The sequence below is a fragment of the Protopterus annectens genome, chromosome 7.part0 (assembly GCF_019279795.1).
Source record: "Protopterus annectens isolate FY-2018-M chromosome 7.part0, PAN1.0, whole genome shotgun sequence".
Lineage (NCBI taxonomy): Eukaryota > Metazoa > Chordata > Ceratodontiformes > Protopteridae > Protopterus > Protopterus annectens.
In genome coordinates this window covers 1,438,823,334-1,438,836,140 of record NC_056739.1, presented here as the reverse complement: position 1 = coordinate 1,438,836,140, position 12,807 = coordinate 1,438,823,334, and positions in this window count along the sequence as shown.

The window sequence follows — 12,807 nt, the reverse complement described above, 5'->3', positions numbered from 1 at the left end:
AGAGCACACAGATTGGAACATTGTAGTAAAACAATGTATGGACGTATTTGCGGTCGGGTCTATATTATATCCGCGAACGCTTAAAAAAGCGAACGCTGATTGATTGAACTTATTTTCGTGAAATTGCAAAATATCGAAGCAGCAGAAACTCAAATTTTTTCCTAGGGAAAGAATTTGGTTATCCGTTTCTGTTGCTTCGGTATTTTCATTGTTATGGTGGAAAGTTACCGGTCAGATTCAGGTAAGTGTGCGATTGTGTGGATGTGAGTGTTAGGGTGATTTAGGTGAGTTAGGGTTAGGGCTTGGGTTAGGTGTGTGTGCGATTGAGTGGACATGAGGGTTAGGGTGGATTTAAGTGAGTTAGGGTTAGGGAGTGGGTGAGGTGAGTGTGCGATAGTGACGGACCTTAGGGTTAGGGTTTGGGTTAAGGTAAGTGGGTAGTTAGTGGTGTGTGCATAGTTTAGTGTAGGGTTAGGTATCAGATTTTAGGTGTATGTGTGTGGATTTCTGTTTGTTTGGTGTGCTTGTGTTGTGTGTATGTGTTTTGGATCAGCGATTTTTTTCCCAGGGAAAAAATCACTGATCTGACAGTTCGAGATTATAAGCTTTCGCTTAAATTAGGTCGATCAATCAGCATTCGCTTTTTTAAGTGTTCGATGATATCATATAGACCCCTTGCGGTCAGCATTCCCCTATATACAAATTGTGTTTTCTACAGCATTCAACCAACATCTGTAAATAGACTATATTGCCTTCTACTTTTAAAATGTTCTTGGAAATAGCACCACAATTCATATGTTTAGTAACGAATCAAACATTGTCATATGTCTTGAGAAATCCTTTTGTAGGCTAAGTAATGTAATTCATTTGAACTGGTATAATGAAACTTATACCTTTTTTCCTAAAACATATATTAATGTATTTCATACCTGGTTACCAGACAAGCTGGAATATCATAATTTAACATCCAACCTAAATTCTTTACAGAAAGTATTGGACAATACACAACATCTTGAAAAACATTTACAGACAGTAAATCATAGTATTTTACATCATGAAATGACAAGTAATATTATAGATTATAAGCTGGTTAGTTTAGCCAAGACGATAGAATCTGATACAGCACATAATTGGTGGAACATATTTATTTGATGGTCAACATCTGGCACTGACTTGTTGAATTGGTTAATATACCTAATTTTAGTTCTGATGATTATTTTGATTTTATTGGCATTCTAAAATTGTGGATTAACTTAGAATGTGATACAAAAGAGGGGTACATTGAGTGAGTGTGATTATTTGACTGTTGCCTCGCTGTATCTCGAAATTCTCTTTATTTTCTTTATTTCTTCCTTGACGTATGAAGTAATGCTATATTCTACAAGTGTCAGCAGGCATGAGAGATGATGCTGTGTTCCAAAACAGTTTAGTAATTTCAGCAAAGTCACTACATTTGATTACGAAATATGTCTTGTATGTGTATGTGTGCTGGGATAGTCCAGTAAAGTACTAAAAACTTGCAAAGTCATTGGAATATTCCAGTAACACTTGAAAATTGCAAAATCATTGTATTTGGCAGGAATTGCTGTTCTTTCTGAGGTGGGTGGCCAACACCACAGAATGATCTAGCTACAGCCTACACTGAAAAGTACTGACAATTTGGTTATATATAGCTGGAGCTCCCTGCACTCAGGCTGAAGCCTCACCTGTGGAGTGGACACACTGCCCAGAACTGTTTTCCTGATGAAGAATCCTGCCTGACTGCAACGGCGCTTCCCAGTCAAGACTGAAGACAGGATGAAGCTTTTGTTTTATCGGTGATGTATACCTTTTTCTTTAATATGTATTGTCTAAATTCCTATTTTAGTTAAATAGAGTTTACTTAGTTTTCTGTTTTAGTGTGATTTACTGTTCAATTACATAGAGTTTATTTAGTTTTCTGTTTTAGTGTGATTTACCATTCAATTACATGGATTTTATTTATTTTTCTGTTTAGTGATAGAAATAAAGTTTGTTACTAAATAATTTCCTTAGTGTGAAGTGAATTATTTTGAATACTGCTCATTAGGCAATACACCCATGCATAGGCTGACCACCCAGTGCATCTGGCATAGGTAACCCAGGTCACAGTGTACACAGAGCAGGACACAGTTGCTATCATACATACAGGTGGACTAGGGAGTACAGGAGCACACATCTTTCACAGGGAATTGTGTTAGTGGGACTACTGAGGTGCAGAAAAAGAAAAAGCACAAGTATGGGTTGTGTAAAGACTTGATTTTTTTTTTTTGGAGGGGATAATGTGTAGAAGGGCCAAGTTTGATGGGTGTGTGGGATATGCTGGGGGTGACTGTAGTGTGTGTGTGTGTGTGTGTGTGTGTGTGTGTGTGTGTGTGTGTGTGTGTGTGTGTGTGTGTGTGTGTGTGTGCGTGCGTGCACTTGTGTGTGTGGATGCGTGCTTTTGTGTGTTCATGCGTGTGTGTGTTTGTGCGTGTGTTTGCACGTGTGTGCATGCATGTATATGTCTGGGTGTCTGTTTTTGTGTATGTGTGTGCACCCGTGTGTGTGCGTGTGTGTCTGAGGGAAACAGCCTCAGTATATGATGCAGTGCTGTACTGCAGCCAACTGGGGAGTTCCAGGGTATATATGTCAGAAGTTCCAGCTCTCCCTAGATGCCCCACCCACAAATACTGGCTCTGCAAGTTGTTACACTCATTGAACAATGATCTTGGATGTATGCTGATGTGTTGCCTGAATGTGACCAACGTCTGTTGAAGAATGTGTCAGCTTGACCATGTGGATGGTCTCTCTTAGGTGTTGACATACCCACATCTGAGTGCTAGCTGTGCAAGAGCAGGATCATCCGCTGCCAGGTCAGCTCACATCCAGAGATGTAGCAGGTGACTGGTCATGGACATAGTCCCTCCCCTTTGACAGTTGAACAGGGGAAGACACAGCACTTCACAATGTGTAATTGATTCTATAAAATAAATCAAACATACTGGCCATGCACCCCTTTAAGTCAGCATGTACAGTCTGGGTCACCCTCACATCGTCTGCTGAAGCTCTGGTGGAACTCACCTGTGGCTCATTGATGGGCTTGCACATACAGTGGATGGCAGTGACTGACACACCAACTTCAGCGGGATAGCAGTAACTAAACCACTGGCAAGCACTGCTACCACCCCCCCAAAAGGACCCTTGCCCATGATGGCTAGGGGAAGACTCAGGCATGACTTTACTGATGGCCACCACATTTTCCTGCTCTACAGTATTGCCAACAACCTGTCCACTCTCAGATGGTAGTGTATCCTAGGTATGCACAGGCAAAAAGGCTCTGTCTATACAAAGATGAGGGAAAGTGGGGAGTCACACTCACTGTGTCTAACACACTTTGCTTGACTGTGCCAGATTATCCCCAAAATCATAATCAGAGGCATCGTATCTTCTTGACAGGGGTAGTTCCTCTGTGTTGGTGCCACAGAATGATTTGCCTGTGAAAACTCAAAACAAAACATATCCACTCTAACTATGACCCATGACCACAAGTAAACAAGCAACTGATATCATTACAACTATAAAAATGTATAATACCATGCTATGACCTTGCCCATATCTTGTGCAGAAGGATGTTGCACCCAGTTGCCATATGCACCTATATGCCAGAATTGAGACAGGTATTATCAATAGAAATTCTCTGGGCCCTGAGTACCTCTGCTCTGAAATTCAACATAGGGGACTCATGTTGTCAGCACAAGGCTGACCTCCTTGGCTGATGGGAGGATGAAATTAGGGTACAATCACCACCTTCATACTGTAAGAATAGAATCTTGTCACATCTGTGAGTACTGGCATGCCATACTTTAATTAATATTCTCCCACTGGGTCAAAGCTGGCAGTGACTGCTTCACTGAACACCCAGTCCTATCCCCCAAACACATAGCTCCCCTCCCTTTTGTGTGTATGCCCACCTCTGTATGATGTATATAGCCCAATCCTCACCATTGTCTGCCTTCTGTTTGTCTCATGGCTCCTTTACCATTGTGTTCTCATTCCATTAATGCATTCCCTCACACCTTGTCAGTCATGTCTGTCTTATCCTGCAATCTACTCTTCCTTCCTACCCACCTCTCCCTTCACTGACTTCCTTCCCATAACTGTCTCTTCTTAGTAATAAAATAAAAGGGCATCTGTTCTGCAAAAAAATCTCCCATCCATAACTTTCAACTTCACATATATTTCAAGTTTGGCTATAATTGTTCTGCCTAAAAAGTGTACTTCTGTAAAAATAATTGGCAATTACCTCTGTTAAATAATTACAACTATACTTGTAAATCAACAATATTACTGAGATAAGAATTTAAGAGATATGCTTGTGCCTGACATAGAGCCCGCTGAGTCCTCATTTGCTCATATTTTGTTGTATTATCATCTACTTGCCTTCCCTTTCCATCTTTGTTCTATATTCAGATTTCTGACATATAACATGGTAAAAAATAGATGAAAAATACCCATGCTCACAAAGGGTTAATAATTCAAATTCATCTTCACGTGATTATATTGTATTATAGTTGGCATAGAGTGATGTTGATTGCCATTAATAACCACGGGGAATTAATAGTTGTTATTCTATGGCAAAAAATGATGAAAAATCCTTGGAATGCATTATGATCTTACCATCTTGCAATGAGTTATGCTTAGCTGCACATTAGCACGAAAATGCAGAATGTAGCTATGTGAATGACATTATTCCAGCTGTTCTGATGGCACAGTGTACTAATGAAATGATTTCTACTGTATCAATGTACTGAGAGGGGTGTTCAACTCTCAAGGGAGTTGTGTGGTGCTTTACACTGACTGGTGTTCATTCTGCAAATGTTCTACATATCTCTGATAATTATCTTCTTAATGACCCCTTACAGTCTGACAACTTCTCTGCTATAGAAAGTGTCTAGGAAAGCATTGATTCCAATCCCATTAATGTTTTCTTTCTTGGTATCACTCTATCAATGTGTTTCATTTCCTGGATATGTGTGTTTTATTCCACTTTGATTCTGACTGGTTTACAGGCTACCCCTGCTAATACACTGCTGTCTATTATATCAGTGTAGAGGCATAGATTCATTTCCATTGATGTCTATCAATCTTCTTCAACCCTCTCCATTCTGTTCAATACTTACCTCCTGTCCATGTTTTGTCCCCTTCTGCTTGCTGCGCTTTTTTTTTCAAACCTGACCTGTAGCCTTTGCAACCTTAAATATTGTTAAAAACATGAACACACCACACACATGCTGAAAAAGGGCTTCTACAACACCACAAATGATCTTTCTGTGCTCATACTGCACATTATTTGGCAGAGAGCATCTTCAATGCCCATATATAACCACAGAGGTATGATACTTCTTGTCCTAATGGCAAAATGGAGAAAAAATGCTTTGAACATGCTAAGATCTTGATATCCATTATATACCTGATCTGCCCATCTACGTACATCACTGTGCAATACTGAAATAAAGTGAAATTAATATATTCAATGTAAACGCTTCCATGGTTCATTATAGTCATGAAGGGGTATGTACATTTCCCACTGATTTGTGTATGTTGTTTAACAGTCATTATTTTTCTTCTTTTACATTGTTCTAATGTTACATTGAGTTTTTTTTTTTCTTATAAGTTCTTCTATGGCTTCACTTGCTAATGCACTCATTTGGAAAATATCAGTTAGGCAGGCAGTGGTTCATATCAGTTATGGTCTACTTTTGTATTAGTAAGAAAAAAAAGAAATGTATCATTCAATAATCACTTACAATGCAAATATGAAATTGGGTATTGATTTATATAGGTTCATAGGTTCATAGGTTAGTACTAAGCTAACTGCCCCTTGTGAGCCATTTTAAGCTTAGCCTTATGTTATTAATATACTAAGTGGAAGGTTTTGCTCTTGTGGCTTCACTTAGTAAAGCACTGGTCTAGAGAATATTGTTTAGACAAGCAAAGGTTCACGCCATCTGCACCATGCACAATGACTTACAATGTAGGTTTGAAATAAGTTAATCATAGTGTATGACTAACCTATACTGCTATAAACTTATTTCATAGCTGCATTTGTTCATAGTATATGCATATAACACTTTTGCAGTGAGGTGTACATCACTGATACACTATGTAGAGGGTTTTGTGCCCAAATTGGTGTATGATCTTTAACAATAGTCATTTCCTCATCTTTAATGATTTTGTTAGATTCCCTTGAAATGCTTGTTTTCTGAGAAAGTCAGTATACATTTTTCTGTGACTTTATTTGCTAAAGCAATTGTCTCTGGAATATCAGTTAGGTAGGAAGGGGTTCAAATCTATTAAGGTCTCATTTTATCTGTCTGCAAAACCAACCTATGATCTTGTAATCACTAACAATGCACCTATGAAATATGGTAAACATACTGCATGTATGTAACCATTTTGCGGTGATGTGTACATTGTGACTGCACACAGTGGCATGTTTTCCTCACCTGATTTTTGTATGTTGTTTTCCAGTCTGCAGTTTTCAGTTATTCATACTGTTCTAAAATACAGTTGAAATGTGTTTTTTTCAGAAACCTTTCCTATGAAGCTTCCATGACATACCTTGTTACTGCACTGGTCCAGAACATATCAGTAACAAAAGCATGGGTTCAATTCCATTCTGGTGTATGCCTCTTTTCATGTTATTATGGAGTGCATTGCCCTGGAATGTGCTTTTCAGCAATCTTTCTTACAATTGCTTCTATAAAATGCCATACAAATGCACTGGTCCAGAAAATGGCAGTGATTAAGGCAGTGATTCCAGTATATTCAGGTGTGTTTCCCTTTTCTTGCTATCATGGATCCCTTATCCCTGATGTAAAACACTTCTATCATCAAACTGTAAATTATGCCAGGGAGTTTGGCACTATTTATCTATGGATTCATCTATCATTGTTAAGGTAAGAAGTTGAGAAATATGAGTTCCTTTCCCACCTCCATCCTGCACATTTTTATTTGCTTACCTTGTGTTGTATCCACTGCTTGCATCCCTTGTTCATCTCTGTCTTATACTCCCATTTCCAACATATAATATTGAAAAAAACAGACAAATACAACACACAAATGGCAACAGAGGGCTTTAAAAAATAAAATGAATCTTTCTATCATAATATATCGCTTGAATGTTGGCAGATAACAATGTTGATGACCATCTATAACCACAGTGGTATGGCAAGTCCTATGACAAAAACAATCTAAAATAAAACATAACCTGTAGTTAATGCCTTTATTTTAATGGTTCAGTTTAGTCATGCACTATATCAATGCATTGGTCTGAGGCATTGAATCACCTGAGAGTTGCATGGTGCTGATTTGTAAAGTTCAGTTTGAAGTCTGGATGTTTACTACATTTCCTTAATATATGAGTTTTATTAGTGTTTTTACTCTGACTGATGCAATGGGTCCCCCTCCTAGGCAACTGTGAATATACTGGCATGTAGACTACATTGAAGGATGGACTACCCTTAGGATATCATATTTTATTTACTTAAGGAAAATAAGCTTATAGGAGATGACCCTCCTCTCATGGTGCTGTTGTCAGGACTGGTGCAGGTCAGCACATCATGTGACTTTATTGCATCCCACCTCTTCTGTGTAGATTTCACATAATTTTGCATTCAGATATTGTTATACCACATTCTTCATTCTGCTTTTCTGACTATTCTTTGTTATACACCTTCCTCTGCACTTTTTTTCTGTCCATCTCTGTGGATTCTGTTCCTGTAGTATAACCTGTACTTAACTCTCAGGCATCAGTTATATTTTCAATTTCAGTTCACATTTCTCTCTTGCTCGCTTGTTTTCTCTCTCTCTCTCTCTCTATATATATATATATATATATATATATATATATATATATATATATATATATAAGGCTGCCCATCTGCAAACTTGCAATGACTACTAGAGGTGCTCATACACTATCTAAGTTTACATCTGCTGCCCACATTTAATTGTGTGTGTGAGGTGAAGTAACATGATGTAGCAGTGAGGCTGTGCCACAACCACTATAAAGACCCTCCCATTGTGCACACTGACCTGGCCATGTGCTTATATAATTAACATTGCTACTCATCATGCAAGTAAATAAGGGCTAGCATAGCCAAGATCACAGACATGGCACTTATGAATCCCTGAGCAAATCTTTCTCTACTAAAAGTAGTTAAAATATGACATTAGATTTAATATCAATGATAATAAAGATCAGGTTATTTATGTTGCTGTAGGCTTCTTTGCCTGTCTTTGCATTGGGCAGACCTCAGATTACTTAGATTCTGAATAAAAAAATAACATGAATAGCATTCAATTTAAGAAACTAACATGATTTGTATAAACTTACTCTACCACATCGATTTACCATTTTTTTCTTTGGTAGGTATTAATAATTATATAATATACAGTTTTCATTATTCCAAAATGTGCTCATTGACTGGACAGACCAGTCAGAGTGCTTATTGTAAATCTAGCATGCCTCACAGAAAACAATTCAGTAGCTGTGCCATAGGTATATTTACTATTTTCAGCATGGATACTAAAGTATGCCTTGCTATGGTTGCTAGCTGCCAAAAAATTGTGGACAGCAAAACACTTTTCAGGCAAAGGAAAGTAAGTTTATAGGAGATGACCCTCCTCTCATGGTGCTGTTGTCAGGACTGGTGCAGGTCAGCACATCATGTGACTTTATTTTCAGGCATTAAAAAAATCAACAGCAGGCTACCTTATATAAGAGGAAAAATCTAGTCAAAGCCAAAAATGATGGTCATATTTTAATTTATTGTTCTAATAAACTTAGAAACTTGCTAGAATATCAGATTTTGTATTGCCATGCATTTTGATGGATATGATGTCTGAAACTCAAATATCAGTCATTATTTATCAACTACAATCCTCACTCATTTCTAAGAAAACCACAAGTTTTATGAGGAACACTCATATTACATGAGGCAAAACTCTTGGCATTCTTCACAAATCTAGACAATTTAAATGTATGGTACTATGTCAGGAGTGGAAACAAGTCCAAGAATACGATATCCTGATGCTTTCTTTTTTTAATTCTAACAAAAACAGGAGTTAGAAACATGTGATGTACAAGTGTCTGCACATATATGCAAAATGCATGTGCAGTATATGCTTCACAAATGTATAAGGAAAAAGTGGCATAAGAAATGAATGTTCATTTAGGCAATGGCATTATTTTAGAAAAGTAAGCAATTTCTTCTTTAAATAATGTCATTATATAATAGCAATAATCCACTTCTGTGTGTAGATATATCTGGATTTACCCACTGTTGGATTTGTTTAGTCACTTGGAATTTGCCTTTGTGATCACATGACTAATTTGAATTAGGTATACAGTTAAATTTAGAATTTTTTAAAAATTAGCTAAAGAAGTTGATTCTGTTAGGGAAAAACAGTTCTTTTTGTTGATTGCTGGGTCCAGACCTATAGTATAGACATTTTTGCTGTCCATCCACTGGCTGGTTTTATGCCATTTTCATTAAAATACCATGTTATTGAATTATGTCATGATATAAGTACCATGTTATTGAATTGTGTGAAGATTATGTACCACGTTATTGAATTATGTGATGACGTAAGTTTATAGCATAGCAGCTGTGAGCAGTAGTGGCAGATTCTTACATGAATCCTAACTGAACTGAGACTTCTGCAGATTGAGTTTATTAAGCATACTCCTTGCTGTGGCTAATCACTGCTTCAGGAATGTATTCATGTTGCTGACTCAAGACAATGGTTACTTCTAAGGGGAAGCTTTATATTTTCTAAACCTGGCTTTTGAAATCTAGCATAACTGCTGTAAAGCTTGGGAAGCACCCTAAACTGATATTAAATGCGTTAGAATATGGCAGCATGTTTTGTTAACCTGGCAGTGTGCCTCAAAATAAACAGCTTTATATGAATAGACCTATTTTATTTTAGAACCCATGCATATTGTTATTTGTTTTCTGAGCATTTGATCCATTTTAAATATCTCCAATTAATTCCATTGTAACTTAACCTCCAGAAGCAGATAGCAGCTTGTCACGTTAGGCTTTTGTAAAAGAAGAGCTGGCAAAATACTAAACTTTTTCGATTATATATTTGCTTTAATAAAAGTAACAAACATATATACTGTCTAGTTAAGCAGCCTAAATGCCAAATATATGACATAGTGCAATGTTTTTTGAAGAATATATTTACTATTCCTTGAATGCAATGCATGTCCAGAGTCATAACAAATGATTTTCAAACTGAGGTATTGAAAGAAAAAATGGTTTACATACAGTGCTCCAATTCTTAACTAACCAAAATCAAGGAAAAACATGCTGAAAGTGAGCATGACTGCAGCCTTTCAAATATAGAAGTAGAACCTTGAAAGGAAGTACAGGGATGGAAAAATGCTACAGACGAACATTTAGTTTCATTGTTCTTATCTGAATTCCCTATGAAAGGAAGCTCTTCCAATAGCACCATGAAACAGTTATTGATTGGATGAAAAAGAATGCTTTCAGTGACATAAAAAAGTAACACAAAGTTAAAAGCATAGACATACACTTCTTAAAACCATGAGACACAGAAGAATCTAGCTGATCTCTCTTGTGTACCTTAAAATGTCAAAATCAGAAAGCAGGGTATACAATTAAAAAGCATACTGAACTTAGACTCCTTTCCCAAATAACCGTACTTCATTAATCATTTGATTCTCTCTCTGAAACTGCAAGAATAGGTCAATACACTGATAGATTACTTGGTCAGTATGTACTGCTTGATATTTTACACTACTATGAAATAATCAAATCAGAACAGAGTGCAGGCATTTTTAAACATAATGCATTTCAGTTTTGTTTTGCTGACCCAGAACAATTAGATATTTATTTAATCATATGAAATTGTGCACCTATTATGTAAGAGCAGTATACCATAGAAAGAAAATAAATGGTTTTGTACATTTTATGTGCACATCCCACATAGTGAAAATTTGTCGTGGGCTCACAGGTTTTTTTTTTCACTTATCTTTTACATTTCACAAACGGTGATAAACATTTTCTAATCTAGTAATACTCAAAAAGCTTGTCTGCCTACATAACTAGAGGTTATATTTGATTATCAGCCTAGGGAGAGGAGTGATGAGTGAGTGTGTGGACATGCATGTGTGCATGGGAGCAGCATTTATGCAGCTATATAGTTGGAAGTCAAAAAAATCAAGAGTATACTGTTCATGTTGTACATGGATGCATCCCAGATATGCCTGAGTGTCATTCATGGAAAGAAATGTGACATTTCTACATGATATTGTACAAATTCAGCTCAATAAAGCGAGACACCAAAGAAGCAATTAGGAAAAACAATGTGAATAGTATTATGGAGACATTGGTCACTTTCTGCTGACTTTTTGACTCCTACCTTAGCAGAGAATTCTAAGCATTGTATGAAGGTTAATTTGCCACTGAAGGAATGGTTTACCAGTGAGCAGTTAGTTTGTGGTTAATGGATCTGAGAAAATAAAACAAACACAGAAAAACAAACAAAAAAAAACTATGCTTTGAAGTAAGCAGAGTTATACTCAGAAAACAATATTTCATGTCAAAACGCTTACTGAAAAGTATGTCATTGTTGCAGAAGAAACAGATAGGCATTATGATGCTATGAATAGCTAAGACAGAGAAATGTGAAGATAGATAAATATGAAACCCCATGCCAAATGGAAAAAAAAAAGCAGTTGTGCCAAGAAATGCATGCAAGTCTTCAATAGCATATTCCCAGGATAAAAAAGCTATGCAAAATGCTTACTACATATGACTGCTTCCAATATTTTATTTATTTATTTATGTATTTGCATGTGTTTACTGGGGTGGTCCAGCAGGGCCAGAAGTGTCCATTTTTAGTGGAGTCCCGGGGAGAAAAGCTCCACATATAAGACATTTGACATACAATACAGAATTTACATTAATAAAGACGTTTAGTACATATTATTGGCAGCTTATACAACTGGTGAAAAAAAAAACAGTACATAAGTAATCATTTTCAAATCAAAGATATTATACAAGCAATACAGAGTATATACATGAGAACATTCCATATGAGTAGTTTTCAGCTAGCAAAATTTATACGGGACACTTCATGCAGTGAGTGCAAAGGAGATACAGGAATTAATTAGAGACTAGGTACTTAAACTTTTCACATGTTTAAGAAGTATAATACCTGAGCGATAGGCTATACAAGTCCTGTTGCAGGAATCAGCAAAATCAGTGGATATTGTTGCAGATATAAGTGGTGGTATGATATTAAAGTAGACTGTGAGAGTACCTAAATGTCTCGCTTGGTTCAATGGTAGGTCTGTAAGGGTTAGGAAGAGAAGGAAGTAGACAGGAGGGATCAATGGTAGGACAATGAGGGTTAGTAGAAGAGGGAAGTGGACAGAATGGAGAGGCGGAGTAAGTAAAGAGACAGGTGGATATGAAAGGATGATGCCAGAGTAGTAGAGTGGGGGTAAGAATAGTTGCGATTGTTGAAGTTAGGTTATATGAGATTTGGTATACATATATGTACTACTACATGTGACTGTTTCCGATACGTTTTTGTGTGAGTCATGTGCGTATTGCATACATTTGGGAGGGGGAAGTCAGCAATATAATCCTGAGCAAATGTCCTCTTGTTTTTCTACAGGATAACAATCGTCAGGTAAAGAAGCAGCATAGGATTAGGGACAAATGGAGCTGTCAGATAAAACAGCTTTATGAATGGGTTACT